Here is a 15,989-nt window from a genome sequence, read left to right as displayed (position 1 = left end):
CGCAATGTTCACGTTTGATGTGAAGGTCTCCTTCCCCCCCCTTTAAGCTAAAGCGTCTGACGCGAGTCTCTCTCTCTCCAGGATGTGAGTCTAACTGCAGGCAGGAGCTGCTCTGTGGTTCTCGGCGTAGGTGAGCTCCCGATCCGCACACAGACACGAAACCTGGGAATGTGCTCGAGAGATGATTCCACCCTGCAGAGCCAGGCAGACGGAATAACGGATTCAGAGAAGGACAAACTCAGAGAGAGGAAGGATTCTTTTTTTTAAATATATTTTTATTGACTTCAGAGAGGAAGGGAGAGGGAGAGAGAAACAGAAACATCAATGATGAGTAAGAATCATTGATGAGCTGCCCCCTGCACGCCCCCTACCGGGGATTGAGCCCACAACCTGGGCATGTGCCCCTGACCGGAATCGAACCCGGGACCCCCCAGTCCGCAGACCAACGGAGCTGAGTTGCAAATGGGGGCAAAACTGGATTTTCCACGGGGAGGAGGGCAATCAGACCCCACAGACTCTGCCCACCTGGAGGCTGCTCTTCAGGGTGAGGGTGCCTTGGGATGGCTCCAGGATTGGAATTCTTGGGAAGTGTCACCTCAGATTCCCTCTGCTCTAAGACCATCCTGACGATTTAGAGCGGGGGTGCGGGGGGGACACGTCCGGCCCTCGGGCCGCATAAGGCCTGAGAATTCATCTGGTCTGGCCCTGCCAAGGCCTTAGGGGTGAGTTAATGGAATGTTTGACCCAATTCAGGCTAATGTTTAAGTTGATATTTTGTATGGCCTGCGAATGACGTCATAAATATCCAAACGGGCCCCCCCAGCGTGGCTCAGTGGGTGAGCGCCGGCCTATGAACCAGGAGGTCCTGTTCGATTCTGGTCAGGGCACAGGCCTGGGCTGTGGGCTCCATCCCCAGGGTGAAACGTGCAGGAGGCAGCCGATCAATGATTCTCTCTCATCACTGATGTTTCGCTCTCTCTCCCTTCCTCTCTGAAATTAATAAATATATCTTTTTAAAAGCATATCCAATGGCCCTTGGCAGGAAGAAGGGTCCCCACCCTTCTTAGAGGCATGTTGGGTCCCAGGGGACGAAGTCCATCTTCCTGGAAGTCAGCTTGTGGGGGTGGTGAGGGCACTGCACTCAGGCCCCTGAAGGCCCTGTCTTCTCTGACCGGGTTCTCTGTGCCCGGCCGCCCCTGACTTTTCCCCACAGGCTGATTGAGACACAATGTGCCTACTGCCTCGTCCAACCACCAAGTGTCCGGGCCCGTGGGTTTCAGCCGGATAACTGGATTGTGCAGTGGATTTACAGAGCAGTGCCACCATCCCCATAATCTAATTCTAAAACGTTTTATCGAGAGAAACCTCATGCCCATGAGCGGTCGCCCCCTGCCCGAACGCTCCTCCTTCCCCGCCCAGCGGGAGGCAACCGCCCGCCCGTGCCCCGTGTCCCGTGTCCGTAGATTTGCGGGTCCCGGACACCGGGGAAAATGAGGTTCTGGGATGTGTGGGGTCCTGGTGGCTGGCTGCTGTCACTTCGCAGGCCGTGGTGTGCGCCGGGCTCCACCCGCGTTCTTCCGTTGTCCGGAGGTGCTGCGTTGGGTCGGTCCGTTCATCGGTTCCTGGGCATCTGGGTTGTCTCCGCCTTTGGCTCTTGTGAACGATGCTGCCAGGAGCATTCCTGGGCAAGTTGCCGCGTGGAGAGGGCCTCGTTTCCCTTGGGAGGGTCCTAGGGGTATAATGCTGAGTTATATGGCAGCTCTAGTTTACGTTTTTTGAGGAAAGGCCCATGTATTTTTCAGAGCGGCTGCCCACAACTTTCCCACCCGCGATGCCCGAGGGATTAAATGTCTACATTGAAGCCAAAATTGATTGTGTGTGTGAACTGGTTTGTTGTCATTTTGTTTGTTTGTTTAATTTTAGAGAGAGAGGAAGGGAGAGGGATAGAGAGATAGAAACATCCATGAGAGAGGAACGTCTATCGGCTGCCTCCTGCACGCCCCCTACTGGGGAGTGAGTCCACAACCGGGGCATGTGCCTGATGGGGAATCGAACTGTGACCTCCTGGTTCATAAGTCGATGGTCAACCACTGAGCCACACCAGCTGGGCTTTTTAAAAAACCAAATTTGGGAAGTTTTCAGGCATTATTTCTATGAATATTTTTTTCTCTCTGCTCCTTCCCTTTCTTATGATACTTTTCAACTCCACAATCTTCCTTTGGTCTTTTAAAAATAATTTCCATTTCTTTATTAACATTCTCGACTTCATGAGTCATCATTGTCATACCTTCCTTTATCTTTTAAAAATATAGTTTCCTTTGGTTTTTAAAACATATTTATAGTACGTTCTGTGGCCTGCCCCCCACCCCCGCCACCATGTATGAGTCACAGTTTCCTGTTTCTTTCCTGTTAATTGTTTTGTTGGAAGCCCAACAGCTGCCAGAGTATTTCTCAGAGAGGCTGCCCATTTCACGTCCCGCCAACTGGGAACTTCAGGGTGTCCACGCTGACTCTCCTCCTGGTTGTTGTAGCTGTTGTTTGTTGGGCCATTTGTTTATATGTTTAGTTCTTACCCGATTCTGTGGCGTCTAGTACCTGGTTTGCGTGCAGCTTGCGATGTCTTCGCTCAGATTTTTTTGGTTTGGTTTGGTTTTTGTTTAAATCATATGTTTTTATTGATTTCAAAGAGAGGAGGAGAGAGGGAGAGAGGGATAGAAATATCCCCCCTACTGGGATTCGAGCCTGCAACCTGGGTATGTGCCCTGACCGGGAATCGAACCGTGGCCTCCTGGTTCATAGGTTGACACTCAACCACTGAGCCACCCCGGCCGGCTGTTTTGTTTTCCTCACTTCGGTCTTGCTCTGACCGCACAGAATGAGTGGGGTCCTAAGAGGACTCTTGCTGGCTGCCTCTCTCCCTTGTCTCTCTGCTCAGTGTATGGCTGGTCTGCTGTGTTGCTGGTTTCACTAGCATCGTGCGCAAAATGTGCTTTGGGACACCGTTTCTGAGGAGCCATTTTTCCCGATGTCAATGCAGAATCACCAACAATGCAGAAAGAGCAAAGATATGCTCGCCCGGGCACAGAAGCCAGTGGCAGAGTCGAGCTAAGGGAGACAGTAACATGTGCTCTCGGCACCTGTGGGGCAGGCTGGGGGTGTGCCAGCGCCTGACACAGCAAGCAGAGGGCACTGCCCACATCAGGCTCCAGAAAGCTTTCAGTCAGGTGTGCCACCTGCGTCCTTTGTGCCACCCTGTCCTTTCTGTGCCCGTGGAATATGCCCTTGAAGCCAACAGGTCTCTGAAAAGAAGCAAACTCAACGCAGGCAGCTTCTTCGCTGCTCGTAGAAGTACACGCGGACTGGAGAGCTCCCCTCCGCCCTCCAGGCCAGGAGCTGTTCTTATCGCTCCCCACAGCCTGCCCCCCGAATTCACGCACTGCTTGGGTTTGTCATTGCTGCTCCGGTTTGTCCTTTGGCCCTTTGGGCTGTGCTGTTCAGAAACAAGACCTTCGTTGGATCTTTTCTCTGTAATCTAAAGAAAATGTGCTTTGTCTTGTCTTTCAGGTTGAGCGTGGCCTTGGCCCTCGGGAATGCACGTTTAGCTCTGCGTCACACCTGGGCGCTTCACAGTGGAGGCCTTTATCCCCGAATTGTCCCACTGCCACCGACAAAGGCAGCTGTTTGCCAAACCACACAAGAAGGGCCTTTGGGTGTCGTTGGGAACGAAAGTCCTTTCTGCCCTGGGCCGTCCTCCCGCCTCTTCGGTCGGGAAGGCTGTTTTTCTGCAGCCCGTGGCTCACCTGGGCATCGTAAGTTCCACAGGAAGGGGGCTCCTTCTGCCGCCGCCCAGAATGCATCTCCCCGCCTCCTGGCTCTGGGAGTACACCCTGCCACTGTCTAGCTGTGCGACCTTGACAAATCACTCATGAATGGTTATATTATGAGTTCACAGGGCACACAGACTCCATTCTAAGCTCTTAAACATATGTTTTCTTACTCCTCATAACAATCCAATGAAGCGGGTCGTTAAAAATCTCCATTTTACAAATAAAGAAAGTGAGACGCACAGTAACTTGCCCTAAACCACTGAGCCAGGTGGTAACACAGCCAGGATTTGAAGCCAGGGAGTCTGGGCACCTGCACCATTGTGCTCTGTGGCCTCAGGGCGAAGTTGAATCTGAGCATCGCCTGTAACATGAGCTGGTTGACCAGATGTCTTCCGAGATCCCTAGTAGCCCGTGATGCTCAGCCTCGTTCGGGAGGAGGGCTTGGGGAGAATGAACCCAACCTCCCCGCGCCTGTTCCTTATGCTGGACCAGCCCAAACCTCCCGCCAGGTGCACATTCCTCAGTCGTTACCGGCAGTACCGTGGCCACTCCACGCATCTCCTGTTCCCTGGGATAGATTTTGTGTTACACTCACTTTTTTTTTATCCCTAGACCCTTACCAAGGACCACGAGAAGATAAAGGGTGAATAAGGGTGTTTTACCTGACACGCTGTACATCTGACGGGGCCTTTACACTAGGAGGGTGTCCATGAAAGAGGAGAAGGGACCCCTCCATGCATCCCATCTGAGCCATTTCTCTGGACTCCTAAAATATCAGCAGGTTTTTGATAATATGCAGTTTTTACTAACCTTCTCCCCAAGGCTCAATTTCAAAACAGAGACCCTCAAACAGACCCATATGCTGCGTGTGGAAAAACTGGCCCTCACTCAAAGGGTCTACATAGGAGATCTCTTACTGCCCAAGCCAATGAGTGATGGTAGTTAAAGAATGAGAAGGGGAGCCTGGCCGGTGTGGCTCAGTGGGTGAGCATCGACCTATGAATCGGGAGGTCACGGTTCAATTCCCGGTCAGGGCACTTGCCCTGGTTTCGGGCTTGATCCCTAGTGTGGGGCATGCAGGAGGCATCCGATCAATGATTCTCATCACTGATGTTTCTCTCTCTCTCTCCCTTCCCCTTCCTCTCTGAAATCAATAAAAATATATTAAAAAAAAAAAAAAAAAAAAAGAATGAGCCCTAACCAGTTTGGCTCAGTGGATAGAGCGTCGGCCTGTGGACTGAAGGGTCCCAGGTTCGATTCCAGTCAAGGGCATGTACCTTGGTTGCGGGCACATCCCCAGTAGGGGGTGTGCAGGAGGCGGCTGATCGATGTTTCTCTCTCATTGATGTTTCTATCCCTCTCTCCCTTCCCCTTCCTCTCTGAAATCAATAAAATATATTAAAGAAAAAAAAAAATGAGAAGGGGCCGCAGCTCCAGGTGTGGGCAGAATCCAGCTTCTGGGCCACATGCACCAAGATGCGGAGTGGGGTTTTCCATGTTGTTCCAGGACTGTGGCTGAGACTCACAGCTGAGGACCAGAGAGACGCCAAGCGGCCGAGGGGTGGGGGTGAGAATGCCCACAGGACCACCTGGAGGAAGGGCACCCTGGCACCGCCTCCTGCTGAGGGCAGCTTCTGGAGACCTAGAAGCCACGGGGCAGGCTCCTCAGCAGGGCAGGTGGGCTCACCCCTTCTCGCCCTCCCACTTCAGGCTTCCTGTAACCCCGGGGACGGGGCCGGGGGAGGAGGGGTAGGGTGGGGTTACAGGAAGCCAGGACTGGTTTGCACAGCACTTCAGAAGTTTGTTCTTTCAGACAATTCCCAAGAATAAAGGGAGGATTGCTGAACGAGAGCGAGCGAGCCGCCGTTCCCATGAGTCAGGAGCCCTTCTGAGGACCTGAGACAGGTTCTGCCAGGAGCCGCTGCCTCCATGCTGGGCGGCCTGGGACAGAGCCGGTCTCCCACAGCCCCCGGGACAGAGCCGGTCTCCCACAGCCCCCGGGACAGAGCCGGTCTCCCACAGCCCCCGGGACAGAGCCGGTCTCCCACAGCCCCCGGGACAGAGCCGGTCTCCCACAGCCCCCGGGACAGAGCCGGTCTCCCACAGCCCCCGGGACAGAGCCGGTCTCCCACAGCCCCCGGGACAGAGCCGGTCTCCCACAGCCCCTGGGACAGAGCCGGTCTCCCACAGCCCCTGGGACAGAGCCGGTCCCGTGGCTCCCGGCTCTGGGCTCTGTGTGCTTATTGCTTAACTGCCACCAGAGTGCTGTTTAAACACCTGTTTAAATAGGTGTTCTGACACCTCCATAGCTTCCTCAGGGCCCGGGTTCTGTTTGCATTTCCCGGGAGTGTCAGTGTTAGATAAGAAAAAAAACAAATACAGGCCTCCCAAGCCATAAAGTAATATAACATCGGAAAACTCTTTGAGATGCGCTACCCGCAAAGCCACTCCAGTGGACAAGGGCCACATGCCCCTGAGTTTCCTAGTTGCAAAAACGCCCACAGAGGCCGCCTTGGAACAGCTGTTCCCGCAGGCGAGGGGGTCGCGGTCGGAGAGACAGATGTTGCACACCTGCCCTCGGCAGCAGCAGAATTCAGCTCTAAATACCGTCGCCCACCCAGGGAGGAGGGCAGACAGGAAGCGCCCAGCAGGGCCCCCACCGCGGTCTTGCATTCCGCCTCTGCCTCGGCGCCTCCGGGGCTCCAGCGCCCGCTGCCTGGCAGCAGGTCCTTCTTCCTCTCAAATCTGCCCGAAGTGCTTCCTCTTATCAGTGTGCGCGCTGACCTCTGACCCCGGCCGCGTGTGAGTGGAGAACAGAAGCTGCTCCTGGTAGCGCCCCTCGTTGGCGCCCACCGTGGGGTCTGCAGTATTGGTTATTGGTGAAACGCCGCCATGAGCTCTCGGCCTGGCTTCCTGGTGCACGCAGGCGCATGCTCCTGTCCCCCGATAAGAGTCCGTGTTTGGTTTTATTTACTTTCCTTAACCCTCACCCGAGAATTTTTCCCCCATGGGTTTTTAGAGAGTGGAAGGGAGTGGGAGAGACAGAGAGAGAGAAACATCGATGTGAGAGACACACATGGATTGGTGGCCTCCCGCACACGCCGGGGCTGGGGATGGAGCCTGCGACTGAGGTACATGCATGCCCTTCACCGGAATCGAACCCGAGACCCTTCACTCCACGGGCCAACGCTCTAACCATTGAGCCAAAGCAGCCCAGGCTTCCTCATTCGTTTTTAATATGGTTTCTGTTTATATTGTGATGTCTATTTATATTAGGTGGGTGGGGCGGGTAGTCAGAGACGGCAGGTGACTTACAGCATGTCTTCTTGGGGAGGGAGCTTGGCGCTTTGGGGCCGGTCAAAGCGGTGTAACGGTGTCCATGTAACAAGTCATCTCGCCAGAGGGGTCCACACTCCAGGGACCCACCAGCCCTGGTGTGCAGCACCCAGTCCCCGCACTCCGCACTCCACCGGGCTGTGTTCCCTCGTCATCCCAGGCACCTCCTGGGCCAGAGGCACTTCAGCTCCCGCCCCTGCCCCCACACTCGGCAGCCAGCGGCCAGCCTGAGGGGGCTTAAGTGCCTCCTGTGACTTAGCCAGCTGCATCCTGGACAGTCGCTTAGCACTCCATGGCTCAGCTCTCTTTTCTATAAAATTCAAATCATCATCATCATCATCATCATCATCATGGTGGCTGCACTGATGTGTCTGTCACTCAGAGCCCCCTCTCCACTGTCCACCCCTACACGGGAGCTGCCTCGCTGGAGGGAGAGGGCCTGCCAGGGGCAGCCAGCATCCAGTGACTGATGGACAAGCTGGTAAAAGGCCTGGTCCTCACACCCATAGGCTGAAGGGCCCTCCCATCTTCAAAACTCCCCACAGCGGGGGCTCTTTCCGTCTCCCCACGTGAAGTCTGTGCTTGTTCTTCAATAAATTTCCACCTTTGCTAAAAAAAAAAAAAAAAAAAAAAAAAAAAAAGACTCCCCATAGGGTCTGCTGCGGCCTCTAGGAGACTGGGTCACAGCCCACTGTCCCTGGGCCCGTCCTGCCCCTCTGCTCCCGCCCACAGGTGCCAACCCCAGGCGCACGCTCTCGATGCCCATCTCCACTTCACAGCTGGTTTCCTGGGGACCCAACCTGCCCTTTTCTCATAAGAGCAGTCACAGAGGGCACAGCACACAATAACTTCCCTGTTAGCACAAGCCCAAGGCGTGTCTTTTCTCTCTCTGTTTCAGATCCTTAAAAAATCCCCTCAGGCCCAGCTGGCGTGGCTCAGTGGGTGAGCGTTGACCTATGAAGGTCACGGTTCAATTCCTGGTCAAGAGCACATGCCCGGGTTACGGGCTCAATCGGGGGGGGGGGGGGGGGAGGTGCAGGAGGCAGCCAATCAGTGATTCTCATCACTGATGTTTCTATCTCTCCCTCTCCCTTCCTCTCTGAAATAAATAAAAATATTTTAAAAAACAACAACAAAAAATCCTCTCAAAAGAGGCAACCGCCCTAGCCAGTTTCGCTCAGTGGATAGAGCGTCGGCCTGTGGACTGAAGGGTCCCAGGTTCGATTCCGGTCAAGGGCATGTACGTTGGTTGCGGGCATATCCCCAGTGGGGGGTGTGCAGGAGGCAGCTGATCCATGTTTCTCTCTCATCGATGTTTCTAACTCTCTATCCCTCTCCCTTCCTCTCTGTAAAAAATCAATAAAATATATTAAAAATAAAAAGAGGCAACCACAACATGTGCTCATGTTGCCATTTTCACTAGAATGCCACCAAGCAAAAACAAAAGCAAAAATTATATATATAATCTTCAGTTTATTTAAGTGTAATTCACATACCAGCCATACCACTCAACTATTTAAAGCCTTCGATTTCCGCCATGCTGTTAGCTGACAGCTGCACAGTGTCACACGACTTTCTTTTTGTGGTGAGTGTGGACAGTTTTCATTGCACTGGGTACCTTCCGCCGTTTTCCACAGCCCCTGCGCCATTCTACATGCCCATCAAGGGGTGTGACGGCTGCCTCTTCCTCATACCCTCGCCAGCACTGTTATTGCCTGTCCTTCTCATTGATGATGGCCATCCTTCTGACTGCGGTCTCTCACTGGGGTCTTCATCTGCATTCCATCTGCATGTTGAACATCTTTTCATGTGCTTCTTGGGCATCTGTATACCTTCTTTGCTGAAAGGGTACTCAGATCCTTTGCTCGGTTTTAAACAGGGTTATCTTCAATAACTTCCTTTAAATCCTCACCCGAGGATATTTTTCCATTGATTTTTATTTGTTTATTTTTAATTTATTTTCATTTTTTTATTGATTTTTTAGAGAGGAAGGGAGAGAGATAGAGAGGTAGAAACATCTATCAGCTGCCTCCTGCACACCCCCCGCTGGGGATGTGCCCGCACCAAGGTACATCCCCTTGACCGGAATCGAACCTGGGACCGCTCAGTCCGCAGGCCGACGCTCTATCCACTGAGCCAAACCGGTTTCGGCGCTTTCCATTGATTTCTAGAGAGAGTGGGGGGGGGGGGGGGAGAGAAACGCCAACTGGTTGCCTCCCACACTTGCCCCAACCCGGGTGGCGGTGGTGGTAGGGCTGGTTTGAGCCTGCAACCGAGGTCCATACCCTTGACCAGAATGGAATCCGGACCCTCAGTCCGCAGGCTGACGCGCTGTCCGCGGAGCCAGGCCAGCTAGGGCTCCAGTGACCTCTAGGTCCTTTCTCCTGTCAAAGGGGAGTGGAGACCCAGAGGGAACACTGGCCAGGCAGTGCCCGCGCGTGGCGTGGCCCCGAGGAGCTGGAGCCCCTTCCTCTCGCCTTGCGGGAGGTAAAGCCGAGGAGCCCGGCCCATGCATGCCTGAGAGGCCGGATGTGCGGCTCCCGCCGCTCACCACCCACTTTCCATCTTGCGTGCTGTGCCCCCTCGCTCCCCATTCCTTCCGTTGAACCTTTTCTTCCGGGAACGATTTCCTTAATTTTCCTCCCTTTGCCAGCTGCCTCGTCTCCTGAAACTGACCTTGCAGAGTCACTGAGGCTGACGGCGAGAGAGCCAGACAGCACCGCACACAGCGGAGGCGAACGTGCTAAGCCTCTGAAGGCGCCAAGGGCCTGGCAGCCTGGAGCTCGCAAGTAGTTACAGCGCCGAGAGGAGAGGAGCCAGGCTGCTGGGAGACCCGACTGCAGGTGGGCAGTTGTGGGACAGACTTCAGTGACCTCTGGGCACCCAGCCCGGTCTGCGGCACGGCCCCCTTTCATTTGTAGGGGACCTAGGCCATGGCCAGGCGCCCCAAATCCAGGTGGGTGGCACCCCACTCCAGGGTGTGAAGCCTCCAGTGGGCCGGACTGGGGCGGCGGAACCTGGCGTGTGATCTCAGACTCGGCGGCGCGCAGGTCAACCCCAGCCGAGTGCCCAGGGCGGAGCGTGAACGGCGGGCACAGGTGAGGGTGTGCCCCGTTTGCCTGGCACCGTCCTAAGTCAGCACCACACCCACGGCCCCTCGGGGCGGAAATGGGTGCGTGCAGCTGCCCACCCGAAGGATTTGCCGGATTTTGCCTTGGGCGCGTGGGTAACGGGAAACTGGGAAACCAAGGTTGCACGGGGAGGCGTGCTGGCCCATCTCCCGGACGGCGGCCGGAGGCCCCAGGCCCCGCTCTGCAACGGGCCCGGGGCGTGTGCTGGCGGGGAGTTGGCGGGAGCCTGGGGCACGGGAACCCGCTGGGAGTCATCTTCGTACTGAGGGTCTGGCGCGGCGCTCGGGGAGGGAACTAGGAGCCAGGCCCGGGCCGGGCAGGTCGCCAGGTCGCACCTCGAGGCGGCAGGGGCCTCGGTGTGGGAACCGACTGGCGCAGAGGCGCCGCCAGCCCGGGCTCGGCCTCCAGGGGCAAACCCGGAAGCCCGGGCCCAGGCGCGTCAGCGAACAGCCGCCCGTAGGCCCCACACCCGGCAGCCTCTGCGGCAGAGGCGAGAGGCGGGGCTTGCGTGGACCCAAGAGCCACCCCGCGCTTCTCATTGGACAAAGGCCCTTGTCAATCCCTGAGGAAAGGCGACTGGACGAGGCCGGACATCCGGGACTACCATCATTGAGTGGAGGGCGGGGTTTGGGGAGGAGGGAGCCAATGAGGGTGCAGGATCCAATGGCAATCAAGAGCTTCGCCTTCGCAGAGATTGGCAGATGCTCGAACCACTGAGGTGCCGCGGAGGGATACCCGCCGTGGAAAGTAAGGTTTAAACCTGTGTGTTTTGTCCCCGTGCGGGCTTCCTCCGAGTGCGTAAAGTGAGCGATTAATTAACGCGTAAATGAAGGGCCTTTCCTCAGTATCATGGCTTTCAACCAAGGCTGCGGAGTTTGGTAGGTGTTTCCTGGCATTGCCTTGGCCTCTGGACCCATTCGTGCCACGCCCCCTCCCGTACGCAGAACCGGGGCTGGGCGGCCGGCGCTGCGCCCCGAATCACGGCCCAAATAATGGGAAATGTGCGCTGTTAGGGGTATTAGAGCTAAAATGGATGGATGATGGTCAGTAGGAAGCAGGAAGAGACAGAAACGGACAGTTTGCAGGGGTTCTCAAACTACGGCCCGCGGGCCACATGCAAATACAAATATTGTATTTGTTCCCGTTTTGTTTTTTTACTTCAAAATAAGATATGTGCAGTGTGCATAGGAATTTGTTCATAGTTTTTTTTTTTAAACTATAGTCCGGCCCTCCAACGGTCTGAGGGACAGTGAACGGGCTCCCTGTTTAAAAAGTTTGAGAACCCCTTCTTTATGGGGTGGGGGGTGGGATGTAAGGAGCCCTTAAACACTTGAATGGATGCTCAACCTCTTTCATTAAAAAAGTGCAAATTAAAACTTCACTGAGCTAACATCTTGACCTATCAGGTTGGTAAAAATCCAAAATTTGACAAGGTCCGTCGGGAAGGTCAGCGCAGAAACGCTCTGTCATGTGCTGCAAATTGGATGGGGTGGGGAGTGGGGAAGTGACACCTGACAAAGGAACCTGTGAACTTAGCTTTGACCGCCAGTCCATTCCCAGGAATCTGCCCTGAGACACCTCCACAGGGAGGCGCGCAGTGGTATTTGAATTAGCAAGAATGGCAGCGATACAGATGCCCACTAGTCGGCCAATGGCAGAATAGACGGCAGCCATCCGCACTATAGTATTGTTATTCAGCAGACTTTGCAGCATTAAAAAGAATGAGGAAGCCAGCAGCGTTTCCCATGGGGTGATCTCCAGAGATCGTGCGTGTGGGCTGCTATTTTAGCAAAAATAAGGGCTGAAAGGCCCAAACCAAAACTAATAAAAATGGTTTACTCATAAAGAGTAGAAGTGGTGGTGGAGAACCTGGTGGAAGACTCAGGAGCGGGAAATAGAGTAAAAGTAAAGTGAGAGTGATGGTAATGGGGGAAGAAAACAAAAGACCACGACACAACACAGAACTGTGACAGTTGGGAAAGTGCTCAGCTTGGCCGTCGTTCTCCAGGGACCCAGGACTAAAGCCTGGCAGGACGGCGGGCGGGCAGGGGGGGGGGGGGGTGCCCAGGTTATCCATCCTGGGGCCTTCTGTTAAGGGAGGCGAGGAGCGGAGAAAGGAAATGACTTCCCCTGCTTCACGTTCATGTAACCTCTCCTTCTACAGTGAGAAGTGGAGCCTGGACATGGATCCCAGGCAGTGAGGGTGGTGGTGCGTCCAGATGGCACAGGAGGCCCCGTCTGTCTGGGCCCAGCCGGGCGTCCACTTGCCGTCTTCCAGGCCTAGACAGCTGCCCAGAAGGTAAACTTTGTCAAACTGTGAGTACAGGGCGTCCTTTGGACAAGTGTATTTCTTATCATCAAATTGGGAAGAACAAAACAACTTTCAAGTGATCTGTTCTTAGGAAAACTCGTTACATTTTCAGGTTTTAAAGCCCTGAAAACAAGTATAAAGTATCTAAAGGGGGGTGGGAGTGGGGGGCGGCTGGAGGGGGCTGTGTGTGCAGCTCGCAGCACGCTTGCCCTTGGCTTTAGGCAGCTCTCCAGGCTGCTCAGAGTGCGCGCTTCCTTCAGTGCGGCCCCTGGGAAAGGCAGCGGCTCTAAGGGCGGGAAGCGAGGAGACACTCATTCTGTCCGATGCTGGCAGGTACTAGAGACTTAGAGGGAAGGAGGAGGCCTGGAAAGTCTCCAGCGAAGAGAGTTTGGTGCACAGACACGGACTGTCTGTGGACATGGTTTTAACCCACGGCAGGTGTGTGATGGGTGACGAGCCACAGCTGTGTGTGTGAGCGCCTCCGGGGCAGGGATCCAGAGTGGGGATGTGCCGGAGTGAAGGGGGGCGGTGCCGGAGTGAAGGGGGCGGTGCCGGAGTGAAGGGGGGCGGTGCCGGAGTGAAGGGGGGCGGTGCCGGAGTGAAGGGGGCGGTGCCGGAGTGAAGGGGGGCGGTGCCGGAGTGAAGGGGGCGGTGCCAGGGTGAAGGGGGGCGGTGCCGGAGTGAAGGGGGTGGTGCCGGAGTGAAGGGGGCGGTGCCGGAGTGAAGGGGGGGCGGTGCCGGAGTGAAGGGGGCGGTGCCGGGGTGAAGGGGGGCGGTGCCGGAGTGAAGGGGGGCGGTGCCGGAGTGAAGGGGGCGGTGCCGGGGTGAAGGGGGGCGGTGCCGGGGTGAAGGGGGGCGGTGCCGGAGTGAGGGGGGCGGTGCCGGGGTGAAGGGGGCGGTGCCGGGGTGAAGGGGGGCGGTGCCGGAGTGAAGGGGGTGGTGCCGGAGTGAAGGGGGCGGTGCCGGAGTGAAGGGGGGGCGGTGCCGGAGTGAAGGGGGCGGTGCCGGGGTGAAGGGGGGCGGTGCCGGAGTGAAGGGGGGCGGTGCCGGAGTGAAGGGGGCGGTGCCGGGGTGAAGGGGGCGGTGCCGGGGTGAAGGGGGCGGTGCCGGGGTGAAGGGGGGCGGTGCCGGGGTGAAGGGGGCGGTGCCGGGGTGAAGGGGGGCGGTGCCGGAGTGAAGGGGGGCGGTGCCGGAGTGAAGGGGGGGCGGTGCCGGAGTGAAGGGGGATGTGCCGGAGTGAAGGGGGCGGTGCCGGGGTGAAGGGGGCGGTAACGGGGTGAAGGGGGCGGTGCTGGAGTGAAGGGGTGGTGCCGGGGTGAAGGGGGCGGTAACGGGGTGAAGGGGGGCGGTGCCGGAGTGAAGCGGAGAGGCTGCTCTTGCTGGAGGAGACTGCGCCCTGGAAGTCTCTGAACCTCCAGACCTGGAGAGTTCCCTTCCGCTGGCTCCTGGGCCCCGCCTGGCGGTGACACACTGGCGGTGGCCTGCCGTGGCCTGGCTTGTGGAAGCCACCCTCTGATTTTTCTCCCTACCTTCTGCTGTTTTGTGGCCCTAATGGGGTGAATTTGTCTTCCCCGCCACACTTGTGAACGAACGGGTGTTTCCTCTTGGTTGCAAATTGCAGGGTGGGGTGCTATCTCATGGTGTTAAAGTTTTTACCAGGAAACCTCTAAGAATGGGCTCGAATCAGCAGGTACGTTATTTGGAAGGTACTTTGATTTTCTTGACCTGTAGCAATACTGATATCTGGGGGGACATGGGGGTGTCAGTTTGAAATGGGTTTTAGCCAAGCTGATGTGGCTCAGTGGTTGAGCATGGACCCATGAGCCAGGAGGTCACCGGTTCAATTTTTGGTCTGGGCACATGCCTAGGTTGCAGACTCGATCCCCAGTAGATCAATGGTTTTCTCTCATCATTGATGTTTCTATCTCTCCCTCTCCCTCCCTCTCTGAAATCAATAAAAATATATTTTTAAAAAGAGATGGGTTTTGTTTTTAAGAGGACTCTTCTGGCCACAAATGGACTTGATGGTGTCTCAGTGAGGCAGCAAAGGAAGGACAGGGGGCAGGAGGTGAGGAAAAGGAAGTACAGTGCCAACAGGGCAGTGCCACCCTGTAGGGCAGCCCCGGAGACCTGCCCGCTGTGTGCGTTCAGGGAATAGCGAGATAAAACCAGGTACGTGGGTCCTTGAGACCCCAGAAAGGGGACAAACAATTCTCAAATCATGAAATTTTTAAAAGCTTGGCAAAAAAGATAAAAATAATTTTTAAGAGTAAAAAGCACTGACATTTGAGTATAACCCTGGGCAAGAGAGCAGCCCGCCTGCCATGCCGACTGTCAGCAAAAAAGCCAAAGGGATTCCAGCAGCAGGTGGAGGAGGCCGAGAACGGGTCTAGCGACGGGAGAGGAGAGGAGGTGCCTGTCCCCAGCGTTGCTGACTTCAGGGCCTCAAAATGCCCCGGCCTCTTTTAATTCTGTGTGTTGATTTCATTTTATTCCAGCAAATAAAAAATATAAGAACATCATGGCTTCTTCCTAACTCACTTGGCTCTGAAATGTTCCGCCGGCGGGGAGATCAGACACAGCCTGCGCCCCACAGAAACACCCGGCTCTCGTGAGGGGCCCCGACTGTTCTGAGGTTTTATTGACTTTATGTTTTAGCATTTTCTTGAATGCTGCCTGGGGAGGTTCCTCCCCTGCGCCGGGCCTGTCTTCTCTAAAGCGCCTTCACCTCCCTGAAGGCAGGCGAGTGCCCAGGGTTTGTGTCTTCTGTCTGTTGTGTCTGGCATAGTGCTAGGTGCTTAGTTATACGTAAAGTCAGTCTCATGCTTATGTGAGGGAAATGCTGGGAGGGCCTTAACCCTGAGACGGATGCTTTGTTCCAGGATGGACGGTGGGGTTGAATTAGCCTCTCTGCTGAAAGAGTGCTCCCCCACTGCTTGCTTCCCTATAGTCACAGAAGCTTCCAGAAGTCCTTCTAAGGCAGGGTAAGAGTGTAGTGTTACCAGACTGGACATGCAGGCCGCAGGCCCTGATACACATCTTCCCCCGGCACCAGGGATCCTTCCACATGTGTGCTGGGGCCTGAGCCTTCAGGTCAACCCTCCCGGGCCACCCCTGCCCTGGGGCTGCGTGGAGGGTTCAGTTCGGGAGTGGAAGACAGTCTGGGAGAGTTACCTGTGTAACAGCTGGAGCCTCTGGAACCTGAAGGGTTACCTATGGAACAGCTGGAGCCTGAAGGGTTACCTATGGAACAGCCGGGGCCTGGGAGGGTTACCTATGGAACAGCCGGGGCCTGGGAGGGTTACCTATGGAACAGCCGGGGCCTGGGAGGGTTCTCTATGGAACAGCCGGGGCCTGGGAGGGTTACCTATGGAACAGCCGGGG

General features: G+C 55.9%; 1 long non-coding RNA gene across 1 annotated transcript; it reads right to left on the bottom strand.

Annotated features, from left to right (window-relative positions):
- Positions 1-14,851: 14,851 nt before the first annotated feature.
- LOC118671987 lies at positions 14,852-15,987 on the bottom strand. The gene is made up of 2 exons (XR_004972949.1): positions 15,780-15,987; positions 14,852-15,579 (listed from the first exon to the last, which is right to left on the bottom strand). It is a non-coding gene; the product is annotated as an uncharacterized LOC118671987 (long non-coding RNA).
- Positions 15,988-15,989: the final 2 nt, after the last annotated feature.

The sequence above is a fragment of the Myotis myotis genome, unplaced genomic scaffold (assembly GCF_014108235.1).
Source record: "Myotis myotis isolate mMyoMyo1 unplaced genomic scaffold, mMyoMyo1.p scaffold_m19_p_17, whole genome shotgun sequence".
NCBI lineage: Eukaryota > Metazoa > Chordata > Mammalia > Chiroptera > Vespertilionidae > Myotis > Myotis myotis.
The sequence above is the reverse complement of the archived record's forward strand: the minus strand, read 5'-3'. Positions and strand labels throughout refer to the sequence as shown.